General features: G+C 47.0%; 1 protein-coding gene and 1 long non-coding RNA gene across 6 annotated transcripts in view; one reads left to right on the top strand and one right to left on the bottom strand.

Moving 5' to 3' along the window:
- Positions 1-12,507, top strand: part of LOC121662209 — a 14,641-nt gene extending 2,134 nt beyond the window's left edge. The window contains exons 2-3 of the long non-coding RNA XR_006015230.1: positions 175-182; positions 12,492-12,507. This is a non-coding gene — a long non-coding RNA (uncharacterized LOC121662209). The remainder of the gene's footprint in view (positions 1-174; positions 183-12,491) is intronic.
- The window catches only part of PAX5 (paired box 5), a 138,843-nt gene that overhangs the window by 100,503 nt on the left and 25,111 nt on the right, over positions 1-13,229 (bottom strand). The gene's annotated exons all lie outside the window — the stretch shown is intronic.

Raw genomic sequence — 13,229 nt, 5'->3', positions numbered from 1 at the left:
GCTTGAGGTGAGCATCAGTGATCAAATCAAACATCTCTGGCAGCCAGAGACTGACAGCAGCAGTAAGAATTGGGAGGCGGGAGGCAGGGGGGGGAAGGAGGGGATGGACCAGGAAGGTAAAGCAGAGTTGAAATGCAATCAGGAGGAAAAGGTGAATGCTAACCACCAATGAAGAACCATCAGTTGCAACCACACCTGACCCAGCAGCACAGTAGTGATTAAACCCCTCCAGCCCTGCCCACGCTGCCTCTGACTTCCCACACAGTGCATGGGTTCACCAAGGAAAAAAACCAGAGGGCACATGTCCAAGAAAAATCAGCTACAACCTCTCTAGATGCAGAGGCAGCCTTTATGCCTTTACCTCCATTGCTCCCCAGTGGTGCAGACACACACCGGGCCCATGAATGGATGCAGAGAAAGGGACACACAGGGGTGGAGTATGAGAGCAAACACATTGCCACATGTGCACCTTCATCCAGCCAAGCACTGAACATAGTGTAATCTCTTATCGGCCAAGTCCTACCTGTTACAACTGTTTGTAATGAATCCAAAAATTATTTGGCAATTTAGAAAAATGCAGGTGAGTTTATTCTGGGCCCACCAGGTACCAGGGTGATTGTCACAGAGTTGGCAATTATCTTCACAACAAGGTTTTGGACAGAAACTGTAAAGGTTTAGCAAGGTGTAAAAGCCTGTGGCCATGTATTTGAACAATGCAGTTAGAGAGCAAGAGAGCAAGCTATGAGGAATGCACCAGTGTGCACATACACACCTATAACTGTCTCTTCACATAATATGTATATACACCACATGTATATACATGCATAGTGACCATCAATATTCCATCTGTCCATCCAAATAGCTATTGTAGAGATGTCCATAAGGAAAAAAATCAAGGGTACTAGAAAAGACCTCTTCACCCTTGGCAATGTTGATTATTGACTGGTTCATTCAGTTCCTGATGGAGATAGCATGATTGCCTGGGATGTACCTTGCAGGTTTCTAAACTGAAGGCTCCAGAATCAATTTTGTGGTAACTGGTTAGATGTGACCAGGTTACAAACTCAGCATGGGTGTCAGGAAGCAAATTCTGCTACTTGCACCATTACTTTTCTTTTAAATATCAGCAGTGAGGAAACCCTCCTGGCTGAGCAAGTCATAGGACAGAGTAGAGATTAATGATTTTGACTTGTTTTCATCTCCAAGGTGACAAACAAGTACACAGCAGGTCATGGCTCGTGGTGCAAAATGATGCCGAAGCTCACAGCTTGCACGGGAAGATTTATCAGTCCTGAAGTGAGGACAATGCCAACAGCTTCCGCTGGGTGAGGCTGGCTTGGCTGGAGATCATCACTTTCTCTGCTGTCTGAGACGTCCACTCTTCATGGTGGCTATATGCTAAGGCCAGCACCTGCACTATGCCAGCTTCCCTCTGGGTCTGCCCAGAGAGGGGCAGGACAGAGAATATGAGCTCTTGAAAAGCTTGGCAAGAACTTGCCCTTGGTGGCCAGAGGCTTCTGCCCCAGTGGTAGCCAGGAAAACTACACGTGGATACTCCACTGCCAAATTTTCCACTTCTCTCAGTGGTGAGGTAGCACCAATATCACACTCCGGACTCAAATCATCAAGTCAACAGCTCCATTTTCATCCATGACATCCTAGAAGAAAGCATTCTTGGGAATTTGCTTCAGCTGTGACAAGGATCTGGAAACCTGACTCAGCAGTCAGAAACAAGACCAAGAGGTTCCAGAGGTTTACCCAGATTTGATACACCAGACACTTTATGAGGAACCATGAGAGATTCCAGCATCGCTACATCCTGACATCCTTCTTTAAAGTAAACTGACCCTGTAAGGTGCTGTGGTGGTCAAACCATCAGGCACCAAATGCCACTGCAACAAGTAACATATAGGTGAAAGACAGGGAGAATAGGTAAACTGAACAGTTACACAAATTTAAAACTCAAAGACACACACCTAAACTGTTCCAAAATAATCTTCCTTGGATTCAGGCATGCCTATAATTATGTTCCTCCCATCTCTGAGCACTCGTAACAGTCCTTGGCTACTCTCCCCATTGCCCTCCAAGGCCATAATGGATGGGGACTGTTCTTTGTCCCCTGACTGGCACTAGGCAGAAAAAGGTTCTGCTCTACCACAAGACCTCCCTCTTCCAGAAATTCCAGCTCCTGTGTCCTCCTGCCTGGGAGAAAATCAGTGTGAGAATGGGGAGAGAATGGCTAGGTGCTCATTCTCAAGGAAGCAACTGCAACCCAAGGAATCAGAGAAGAAAAAGACTGCTACATGACTGTTTCTTATTAGTTGACTTACAGACAAAAAAAGTCAGGCACTGTCAAGCATGAAATCTTATTGGGACAATAGAGATGGAATTGCCACTGCTGACAGCAATGTTTACAAGGGCATGATGTGTCGATGCTGCACAGCATGAAACCAGCAGCCCCGTCTATCTCTGTGAATTGTAACAAGAGGCAAAATGTCCCATTTGGGACAGATAAGAATTGTACCACCAAAAATAACCTCTCAGATGTAAAATCCATTACAGGTGGATGGAAGGAAATGCAGAGGAGCCCAGCTGGCACAGCAGGAGGTTCCTGAGCTCTCTCCAGCCACAGCACATAGCAAACATGGTCTCTGTGAGATGACTTGCCAGTGGGTTTGAGGGCTTCCCTTCACCTCCAGCCAAGAAAAGGTAGAGTAAAGGGATCAGGAATGTGCTCCTCACACCATAGGCTCTGACCTCCAGACAGAATGTATTACTGAAGGGTTTCAAGGCAATATGCAAGATACTGGACCATCTGCTTGCCTTCAGTCACTCTGAGCTCTGTTATCAGATTGCTGACAAACCAGCACCATTTCTGAAAGGCCTGAGTTTTTTAAAAAGCCTCCACCACCAAATCTGTCTAACTTAAAGGAATTGTATTCAGGGCAGTCTGGCAGCTGCAGTCCAACAAGCCTTAAAACCGCTCATTTTGAGACCTTCCAAAGATTAGTTGGACAGGCAAATGTCCCAGGGATAGCAGCTGCAGAAAATTGCATTGCAAGGAAAGTGAAAACAGAAGGAGTACCTTGACCTCAAAGTTCAACAATAATTGTTCAGAACTATAAGGGGGAAGGCTGAAGCATGTTTAGGCAATATAAAACATTCCGGTGTCTTCCCATGAAATGCCCAGCCACCATGAAGCCTTTGATGTGCACACTTGTGCATCGACTGCTCACAGCTTCTCCCTCAGGGTTGTTCCTTCTCTCTCTCATGATGCACTGAAATGCAAGAAGAGGATATGTATCCTGGCCATTAGGTGCAGCAGTGTGGGAGTGAAACCAGTGCCCGCTCCAGCAGAGCTATGTGACAGCTCATCAGGCAAGACCCAGCACCCCAGCAGTTACTGCAGCAACAAGGGGAAATGAGGCTCCGTTTTGTGAGACGGCCAGCACTCAATCAAAGCTGTTCTTACAGATGTTTCCTCACTGTAAGTTTGCTTTCTTCATATTTTTTTGACTAAAAGGTGATGGCACTCACGTAAAGCATCTGAAAGAATTAGCCTGTGATGCCATCGTTCGACAAGAGCAACATCCTATAGACCTTGTCCTGCTCTGCTAATCATCATCTCTGAAGTCCTGGTCTAGTGGAAGGTGTCTCTGCCCATGGCTGGGGGGTCAGACTAGATGGCCTTTAAAGGTCCCTTCCAAACCAAACCATTCTGTGATTATATGATTGTAAGTCCTATGAGGGACATCTTTTCCCCAGCTCTCTACCATTTTGCAAGATGTCAGAGAACCACAACGACAGGGCTGCAGGAAGTTTCTAAACAAATAAAGTGCTGATGGTGGATGCGTATCTCTACTCAGCCTGTGACCAAAGAAAATCAGAGAGCAGCTGATGCAGGCTAAAAATGTTTCATTGCAGCCACCACCCTGTAACAGAGCTACAGGGAAGCAGTTTTATGAAGACGGAATGCCCATGTGATCAGAAAACCATCACATTTCACTGGTGTTAGTACCTGACAGAATTTCAATACCCTGACCTCCACTGTAGACATCTCTTTTGCCATGCTCAAACCAGCCAGATCAGTCCCCAGCTGATAGGAGATTTTAACTGGATTTCCTTTCAACATAAGACATCTCAGCCAATTATCCTTGATTTCTAACCTCCACCTGTAATATGTCTGCAGCAGCAAAGGAAAATCAGTTTCCAGCTAGAGCTAAAACCTTACAGGAATTATCATAGGCATATGTTGACTACAAATATCTCTTAGCAGAATCTCAGATGAGATAAAACATTGACAAGCTCCACACTCACATCTTATAGTCATCTGAAGAAAAGACATTGGCTGCTTTCAGAAGACCAACTGCTCCTCCTGTCACTGAAGTCATGGGCACCATCATGTGGACAGTCACTGCCCCAGAAGCAAGAAACCACAAAAACAATGAAGAAGCTGTGGAGGCACTGTCCCATGAAGAAAATGGAGACAGCAAAGGCCAAGGCTCTGAAACTGACTCCAAGCTCAAGAAAAGTTGCTCCAGCATTATGGGGGGAGTGCAATGGCATGAGTGCACTCTTGTCATGACAGAAGAGCTGGAGTGCAGAGAAACATACCTGAGACCACCTGAGGCAGACTACTCAAAAGCATACACAAAACAGAAAAGGTCTAGCTGAATATCTAGTTGAATACCATGAGTAGTTGAAGGTGTTCCTGCCCATAGTGGGGGGCTGGAACTAGATGGCCTCTAAGGGTCCTTCCCACTCAAACCATTCTGTGATTCTGTGATTGAAAGGATATGATATGGGGAAACAAGTTGCAATCAGTCTTGTTGCAGAAGTTCAGCAACACACCAGTGCAATACATCATCTATCAGACACTCATACATCCTACTGGAGCAGGTAGGGACACTCATCTCTAGATTTTCCCAATTAGGACTTCCTTTTCCATCTGTAAAGTGTTCTCAAGTAAAAAAACAATAAAAAGAGGAATTCGGCTTTTTGCAGCACATCTGTGTGCTCATAAAATACAGCTTTTGGTGATTGCTGATGATGACTGTTGCTGCTCTGCCTGAGTTGCTGGATGTCTAGAACTCCAGCACCTGCACCAGAGAGCCACTGGGCAGGCACAAGCTGCCCATGCCTCAGGAGATGCAAGGTATATGCAAACAGCCTGAGCACCAGGGGGCTGATGGCACATTCCTATGCCCTGCACATGCCACCTACACTTCAGCCAATGCATGTATGCTGAGGACTGTATCTTCTGCTGTGTCCAACTGCAGTCCCATGCCAGAGCAAGCCCTGACCCAAGGTTTGTGCTTCAGCACAAGACTCAGCAAGGAAATCCCCACCTTTTGTAAGCACTACAGCTCTCTCTGAGCTCTACCATATCCTCATCACTACGCCGTGACAAATGTGTGAACGGGCTCTTCTCACGTTCTGGCAAATCCAGGAAACACAGACAGCCTGCAGATATGAATCCAATGTTCCTGCAGACTCGGTATGACCAGCTATTCATATAATTAGCTAAAACCACACAAAAGGCAAAATGCAGTCACCAAGTCTGATGTAAATAATCCCCAATGCAACTATTCCGCAAATACCAGGAGAGGTCAAAATGGGCAGGATTCAAGCAATAATGCACAACCACCTCTAGCAATAAACAACCCTCAATGCAAAGAACACATACAAAAGACATGGCAGACAAAAACTGAACTGGAGAAAGCCACCAGTCTCAGGACACCTCCATTTTCTGCGTCTCACTGATTTTGCTGTGTTTGCTCATGGGGAAGTTCCCCATCGGCAACAACAGCAATTACAGCTTACAATATTAACTCCAGAGCTTCCCAAAGCACCAACAGAAAAAGAGGTTTTCCACTATCATTCAGGATTTCGGAAGGCTCTCATTTCAGTCAAGGAAATAATTCTGACTTTAAAATCACAGTAAGCTTGAATTGCTTGAACCAACTGCGACAGCAGCAGATTCCAGTCCCTACATGATAATCCTGGTACTAGGGCTGCATGTTGTGCAGCCATGGAGAAGGCAGCTGACCTGACATTACCTACTGTTTACTTCTTCCCTAGGGGCAGGAGCACACTTGGGGGAGGAGGGAGACCCTGGCCTAGCCACACCCCCACCCTGGTGGTCACCCCACTGTACAGATGGAACAAGGCTATGGAAAATCCATTACAGCTGCTGGGGCACAGAGAAAGCCTGACACAGAAATACATGACACTTGGAGAGCTCCTGATACCACAGAGGTGCCAAATCATTTACTTAATGCCTTGGTGTCAGACCTTTCATGTAGGAATATAGCCCCTGCCTCTTTCCAACCACCGCCTGCAACTGGCCAAATCTCTCTTCCAGGGTAAACGAGGCTGAGCCACTGCAGCTCCCCTAAGCTCCCCTCATCTAAAACATGTTTGAAATTCAGGCATTTGTTTTAACAGTGCAGATGTATGCTGACCCAAGAGATGCTGATGTACAAACAGGGAAAATGGGGAAAATCCAGAATCTGTGATCCTCTTCTCACAGAAACACCTTGTTCAAGAGAGGCATGTGGAGGAATCTAACCACCAAAAAGCCAAATAATCTTTTCTTGATTTTGCTCTTCAGACTTCTCTAAAATCACTATATAATAATTTAAAAGGTGGAGTACTAATTGTGAAAGTTTGTGAGTAATATAATTTATCCATTGTAAGGCAAAACTTTGATCACCTCTCTCTGTATATACATATATGTGATAGATGCATTAGAGACGCATAGATACACACTCTGTACAGGCACATAGGTACGTACATATGTGTGTGACTGCACCTCAGCCTTTCCTCCTCTTTGGATTCTACCTATTTCTTGATAAATCAGAATTACTCATCTTGATCATGACTTTCCTACTTATTTTATATTAGCATTTATAACAAACATCCATTAAAATTGACAAGTCCTGCTTTTCCACAAAACTGCTTCTTCTTTCAGAAATGTGTTCCCACAAAAGGATCCTGGCCAGCCCCATTACTGGCACCATCAAGAAGATCTGACAAGTCACCTACCCCTAAACTGAATTTTAGCTAAATCTATAGGAAGAGGTTTTTCCTTGAAAAGCATCTAGCAGTCGACAGCTCCTGATGAGAACAGCTGGAGCTACAGCAGGGCTGTAAGGAGTGGTAGAATTCTGGCATTTTCATTAACATAGCTCTGAGAAAATCCCTGCTCCACTGAAGCTGGTGGCAAACTGGCAGGTCTTCACCTCAGAGGCAGAGGAGAGCTCTCTAGAAAATAGGAGCCCCAGGGACTGCATTAGGAGAAAAGTGACAAACATGCTTGATGTGCACACAAGACAGCTGGGAACCCTCTTGCTCAGAAAGGGCAGCTGCGCTGGCGGGGAGTTTTCTTGCACTGAGCTGCGAACAGGTGAGTGTCACTGAAGGCCAGGGCAGAACCAGCCCATCCCTCACACCCCTCAGACAACAAGCCATGGGGACATCCACATCTGGGGACAGCTGCCCACCAGCCACTGCCAGGCACCCGGCCATTCCCATGTCCACAGGGATCCCACAGAGGTCATGAGCTGGCAGCAGAACCCCAGAGTGCAGCAGGGATGCCAGCAAACCCAGGTGTCCAGCATGCTAGCAGCTCAGGGCATCACAAGGAAGCTGGGACTCACACTGACAGTGAAGAACATGGAATGCTCCTCTGTCTGACAGAACTGAAGATTGTACCAGGAGGATCTCAGCTCACAGGATCTATCACCTTGCTGGGCAGAGCCCTGACTTTGCCTCCCCAGAATACTGTGCTGCCTCAGCATAACTCAGGCGAACATGTTGCTCTCAAACATCAGAACAGCTCTGTTTGGAGGCTGAAATGGCTTTTTGCTTAATTTCCATTAATTTAGACACACAGAACTTTCTCAGAAACTGAGACTACATTATTTTAATGCTGTTGTAGTGGAGACCTGAGGTGTCTTACATTTATTCTTTTTTCCCTAGAATTTCATGAGGAAAGAAATTTCAAAGATAAATCCTGTGCCAGCTGAGCTGCTCCTGTTAATGTCTGGGATGGCTGGATCAGCATCAATAAGCCCACAGATGCAGGGTGGTTCTTGGAACACTCAAGGGTTTAATTCTTATGCCCTGGGGCAGTCAAACTCCTCCTCCAGATATCCACAACCATCTACGTTTCACACTACCACTGCTTATGTCAAACCAATGTCATCCACAGGTGACACCATCACTGCTGGTGTCAATACATCATCCATGAGTTACATCATCCCTGCTGGCATCGAATCACCAGCATGGCCAGAGTCTGCTGCCAGTTTAGCACATTCAGAATGGACCATGTCAGGTACACAAAAGGCAAAGGCAAAAACTGAAAGAAAACTCCAAGTGTTCTCAGAAATTATGCTCAAGAACTGAAAAATGAGCTTGCAATGAAATGTTAAAAAAATAAGCAAAACCTCCACCAAAAATAGATCGCTTTGGATATAGCACAGATGAAGCCATCATTGGAACGCAATAGCAAAGCCCACATCAAACTCTATTTAAAATTATCATATCAGTATCTGTTTGGTGAGGGAAAACCATCTCTTCTGAGGAGAGAAAGAAATGATGGGACAAATAGCCCAACCCATTCTGCAACTCAGGGAATAGAACCCTGAATGCAAAGGACAGTCTACATCAGCAGGAGATATTCAGATCAGTACTTGCCGACCCTGCAAAACCTCATTCCCTTCAAAAGCTTCATCTCAGTGTAGTCATTGGACTTATGCCCTGGGGTAAAAGCAACTCCAGAGAGTAAGCACTACTGAAGTGGGGCTAGAAATCATTAAAGCAAGCTCCAGCACTTCCTGAGGACTCTGGAGGGGATTTCTTTCTTTTTCACCTCTTTGTGGGCTTGGAACTCTCCACTTGTTTCACCTGATTGCCTGCAGTACAGTTTTCTGATTTTTATGCATTTTCTCACTGCCTCTTTCCAGCTATTGCTGACTTGGCAGTCGGGTCTTTGCATCCCAGGTGCTCCACATAGGCGTCTCCCCAGCAGTGAGATAGAGCTGGGAGGCAAGGTCAGCCCCCTTCCCACTCACTTGGCAGTGTCTCTTCCTACTCACCACTGCCCAGACAAACACTTAAGTCCTTTGACATAATAAACTTGAAGTTTCTATTGGCAGCTGGTTTTTTTTCCTCTCCATAACCTTCTGCTTTTTTCCCCTCACTCTTTTTCTGTTTTTAACTGTTTCCTTTGCAGTTAAGATTCCCAAAGGCTTCAGTCCTTTGCACGTCACTGGCATGCTGCAGAAGACCCCAAGAAAGAGCTAGAGAGGATACCATCAATCCCCAGCACCATCAAGCTCTGGTCGCTATATGATGTGAGCCAAGTAATACGGACTTAGGGACCTCACTAGTGGTTAATTTATGCACTGAACTCCATCACCTGCTGGCTGCAACATGTGTTTTTCTCCTGCTGATGCTGAGAGTGTGGGTAGGCAGTACAAACACCTCTGTGGGCTCTGTCACCACCCATACGCCTAGGCCAGCACCATGACCCCTCATACAGCAAGTCCTCCCTGATGGAGATGCTCAAGCACCCCAAGTCAAAAGTGCCTTAACTGTCTCAGGAAACCACAAAGAATAAATCTTGGGTGGGTGGAAAACCCACCCCTTTTTAGGAAGGCAGAGGGCTTTTACACCAGAGCAGATGCTCACTAGAGGTGTCCTGGGATGAGCAGGACCCTGAGAGCACACACAGAGCCAGCACTGACTGCCAGGAAGAGGGGCATCTGAGTGGACAGAGGAGTCCCACATTCCAGCCCTCAGAGACCAAAGATTCTGGTATTTGATGGAGTAGTATCTCCATTACCAGGGTACCTACAGTAAGATCTACATTGCCTTTACAGAAATTTGGAAAGCCATAGCTGGGAAGGGGGGTTTACACACTCATGACTAACTTCATGGCTGTTAGGCCTCTCTTTATAGCCCTGGGCCCTCCAGGGAGTTACAGGCTGGCACAGCAGCTCTCATCACCCAGGGCTTTGTCATGGCACAAAGCTCAGTGACGAGGTGGGAGTTCTCTGCTATCATAGATAGGACACTGGGACCAAGAGGGCAGAACAGGCATATGTTTGTCTCCATCATAAGGAAACAGAGCAGCAGAATGCCCCTGGACAATATCCATCTGCCACATGTACACACTGCAAGTCATGGCACAACCTCAGGCACAGAGAGGTGGACATCGTACCTGACTGTTTTGGGAAAAGCTTAGCAACAGCTGTGGTTCTGGTGTTAACTTTTAAGGAAGTGGATTTAATACAAAAGCAGAAAAAATAATTTACAAGCCTTTCCAGCAGCCTCCTAGAGTTGATACCTCGGCACATTGTCCCTTGATCACAAGAAGAGATGACAGAAGAACCTGGCAGCATGTTGGACTCCCTTAGGAGGCCACTGGCCCTCTCATGCAGTCTCCAAGACATTTGTGCCCACAGCCCTTCAAACGTCTGCCTAGATGTGAGTGTAGTTCCTTATTTCTGTCCCTCTGGGAAAACGTAGCTCATGGGCCTGGTATGGAGGAAAGACACAATATACAGAAACATTCACTCATACTGAGTTGTATGCTTTGCTTTTCTCTGTCCCTCTGTCCCCAGACATGTCACTGACTTGGTGAGGTCTTGTCCACCTTTGTCACTGCCGAGCACTTCCCCAGCTGATCTCAACAGTGGCCACACTGCTGGTGTCATTGGAAATATCCCCATCAGCTTCAGTGCCCAGGTCAGCACTTGCTTGGATAGCCAGGTATGCCTAACCCAGGGCATCCCTTCATGAAAACATGGTGACTGTAAAATAGGATGGTTCTGTAGGACATTGGATTGCACCCACCTTTGTGTGCAATCCTCCTCATTTCCTTCTCATCTCTATTAGTGTCCCAGCCCCTCTCAGAGGCTTATTCTCTCAGATAGAAGGCTGTGACCCAAACACCTGGGAACACACCGTATCTGTGATTAAAGACATTTCTCAAAGAGTTCTGTCGAGGAAAGAAAGCACCAGCACTTACATCATCACACCACATGATGACAGCAGTGTTGGATTATAGTTGGTGAGAATGGAAACAAAACAAAACAACTGGTACAAATGGAAGTTTCCTGGCACACTGCTTTCAATTCCCCAAACTCCTCCACTGCTGAGAAGTCTCTGTTAATATTGAATTTGAAATATGATCTCTGCAGCTCTTCAGTGCAGGTATCTAAATCTGCCTAACCTCTCTTGCAGGAAGGAGGGGCAGGCAGGGAGCAGACACATGCATTCTGTGTGGCACTTTGTTGAGGATGTCTTGCTGAATTTGGGCAGACTGGGCCCCAGAAAATTTGCGATCAGGCTCTTATGGTTGCACAGAGCCTTTTGCTTGAACCAGCTGCATCTATAAAAGCAAAGCACACAGGCCAACTGGTCTAGCACAGCTCATGTGCCTGTGAGGAAACAGATTATCTTCCGTGACACCATGGCTGCACCTGATGTGAGCAGTGACATGATGCCCGTCTGTGCCAATCCCTGCATTAGAAAGGGTGCCAGCTTGCACACTCTAACATTGTGCCAGGGCAGTGATAACCCTACAGTGGGTTTTTGGTTTTGTTTTTCTTTTTTTCCACAAGTTGGATTTTGATGATCCTTGCGGGTTCCTTTCAGCTCAGAATATTCTACGATTCTAGCCATAGCAGGATGGGCCATATGACATTTATGCCCATTGACAGTCTCTATTTTAATAACATACAAGTAATGTTAGGACATGACAGGCATCCTGGACTTCCAGAGAAACAACTGTATGCAAGCAGAATTCAGACTGGCTTAGCTGCTGCTGTTCGTGTTCACCTGCTGCCCCTATTACCTGCCAGTATTAAAGATTCTGCACATTTCTGTGTCAGAAGTGAAGGCACAAGCATACTTCTGGAAGGTCAGGCACTCACACTCCAACACAACCTGCATTTGCTCCAAAAGGGCATTATTCCCCTGTGGGGAAATGGTTCGTGTTTTGTGTAAGGCAAGGAGGAGCCACAAGAATGGAGATTCTTGTAAGTCTTCCAAGTCTGTTCATAAACCCACTGGCAGTCACTCTCATGTCTCTGCAAGAGTATGGGAACAGGATTCTTGCCCCAGCCCCAGGCCAGCTCTGACAGTATCCACAGCTGCAGCAGAGCGCAAACAGCAGCTGCCTGCACAGAAGGCAGGGTTTGCATTCAGACATGCTCAGACTGAGCAGCTCGAGCCCTCTACAGACCAGTAAGCAGAGGGCTGTGCACAAGGTCCAACAGAGCTACACCCAGCATCTCCCCACAGCAGCCAGCATCACCCCCACACACTCCCCTTGCTCTGTGAACACTCTTGCAAAGGACCAGCAGGCACAACATGATTCCCACTGAACACAGGTCTGGAACTCTTTGAGATGCAGGAGTCCTTTGGTGGAGGGATGTCACTCTTCCATTGAGCAGCCGCAGCTCACAAGGACATCCCAGGTGGGAAGCACATCCCATGCCTTAGGCAAGCATGCTTGCTCCAGGATCCCTCAGCTGGCATGACACAAACACAGCAAGCGTTGTGCTTACATGTGGGCGTAAGCCCTTCTGACATCTCTTCCAGACCTGCACAGCTCTGCAGGATGGAGACCAGGGCTAGCAAAGAGAGGAGTGAAGGGAGAAAGAGAGCTGGGCTCTGCCTTGCTGTGCACTGGCCCTTCTTCCCCCATCATCCTCCAGAGCACTTATGGCCCAGCAACCTCCTTCATCCCCAAAACATGTCCTGAGAAGCATATCTGCGCCCAGTCTGCTAGGCACCCACCTGTGGAGAAAAGTCTCTTTTGCCCTCTTCTCAGTGCTCGACAAGGATTATTTAACCCCACTTCAGAAAGCTTTGACTTCCAGATAGGGGATGCTCGGCACTTCCCAAAATATGTCAGGTGTCCATCATGAAACCACCACCAGTCCCCCAGCCAGCTGTTGGTAGTGCAGTGAAACCAGCCCCTACACATACGCTAGCTGTCAGCATTGGATGGAGCATTCAGCTTGCTCTGACTTGGGGTCTCGCCCTAAAACAGATCCCATTGAGAGCAGGCACCCCACCATGGTCACTCTGTGCATCCCTGTCACCCACCGGCACCTCTACAGCCCTTCCCTGAACTGTAGGGCTGGGCAAACTTGCAGCCATTGCACCTGAGGAGGCAATATGCAGGCAGAACAGCAAGGCAGCTGTCCGGC

This window comes from Corvus kubaryi, unplaced genomic scaffold (genome assembly GCF_017639235.1).
Source record: "Corvus kubaryi isolate FWS band 111438036 unplaced genomic scaffold, C.kubaryi_AGA036_p1.0 37236, whole genome shotgun sequence".
Lineage (NCBI taxonomy): Eukaryota > Metazoa > Chordata > Aves > Passeriformes > Corvidae > Corvus > Corvus kubaryi.
This window is presented reverse-complemented; position numbering and strand designations above follow the sequence as displayed.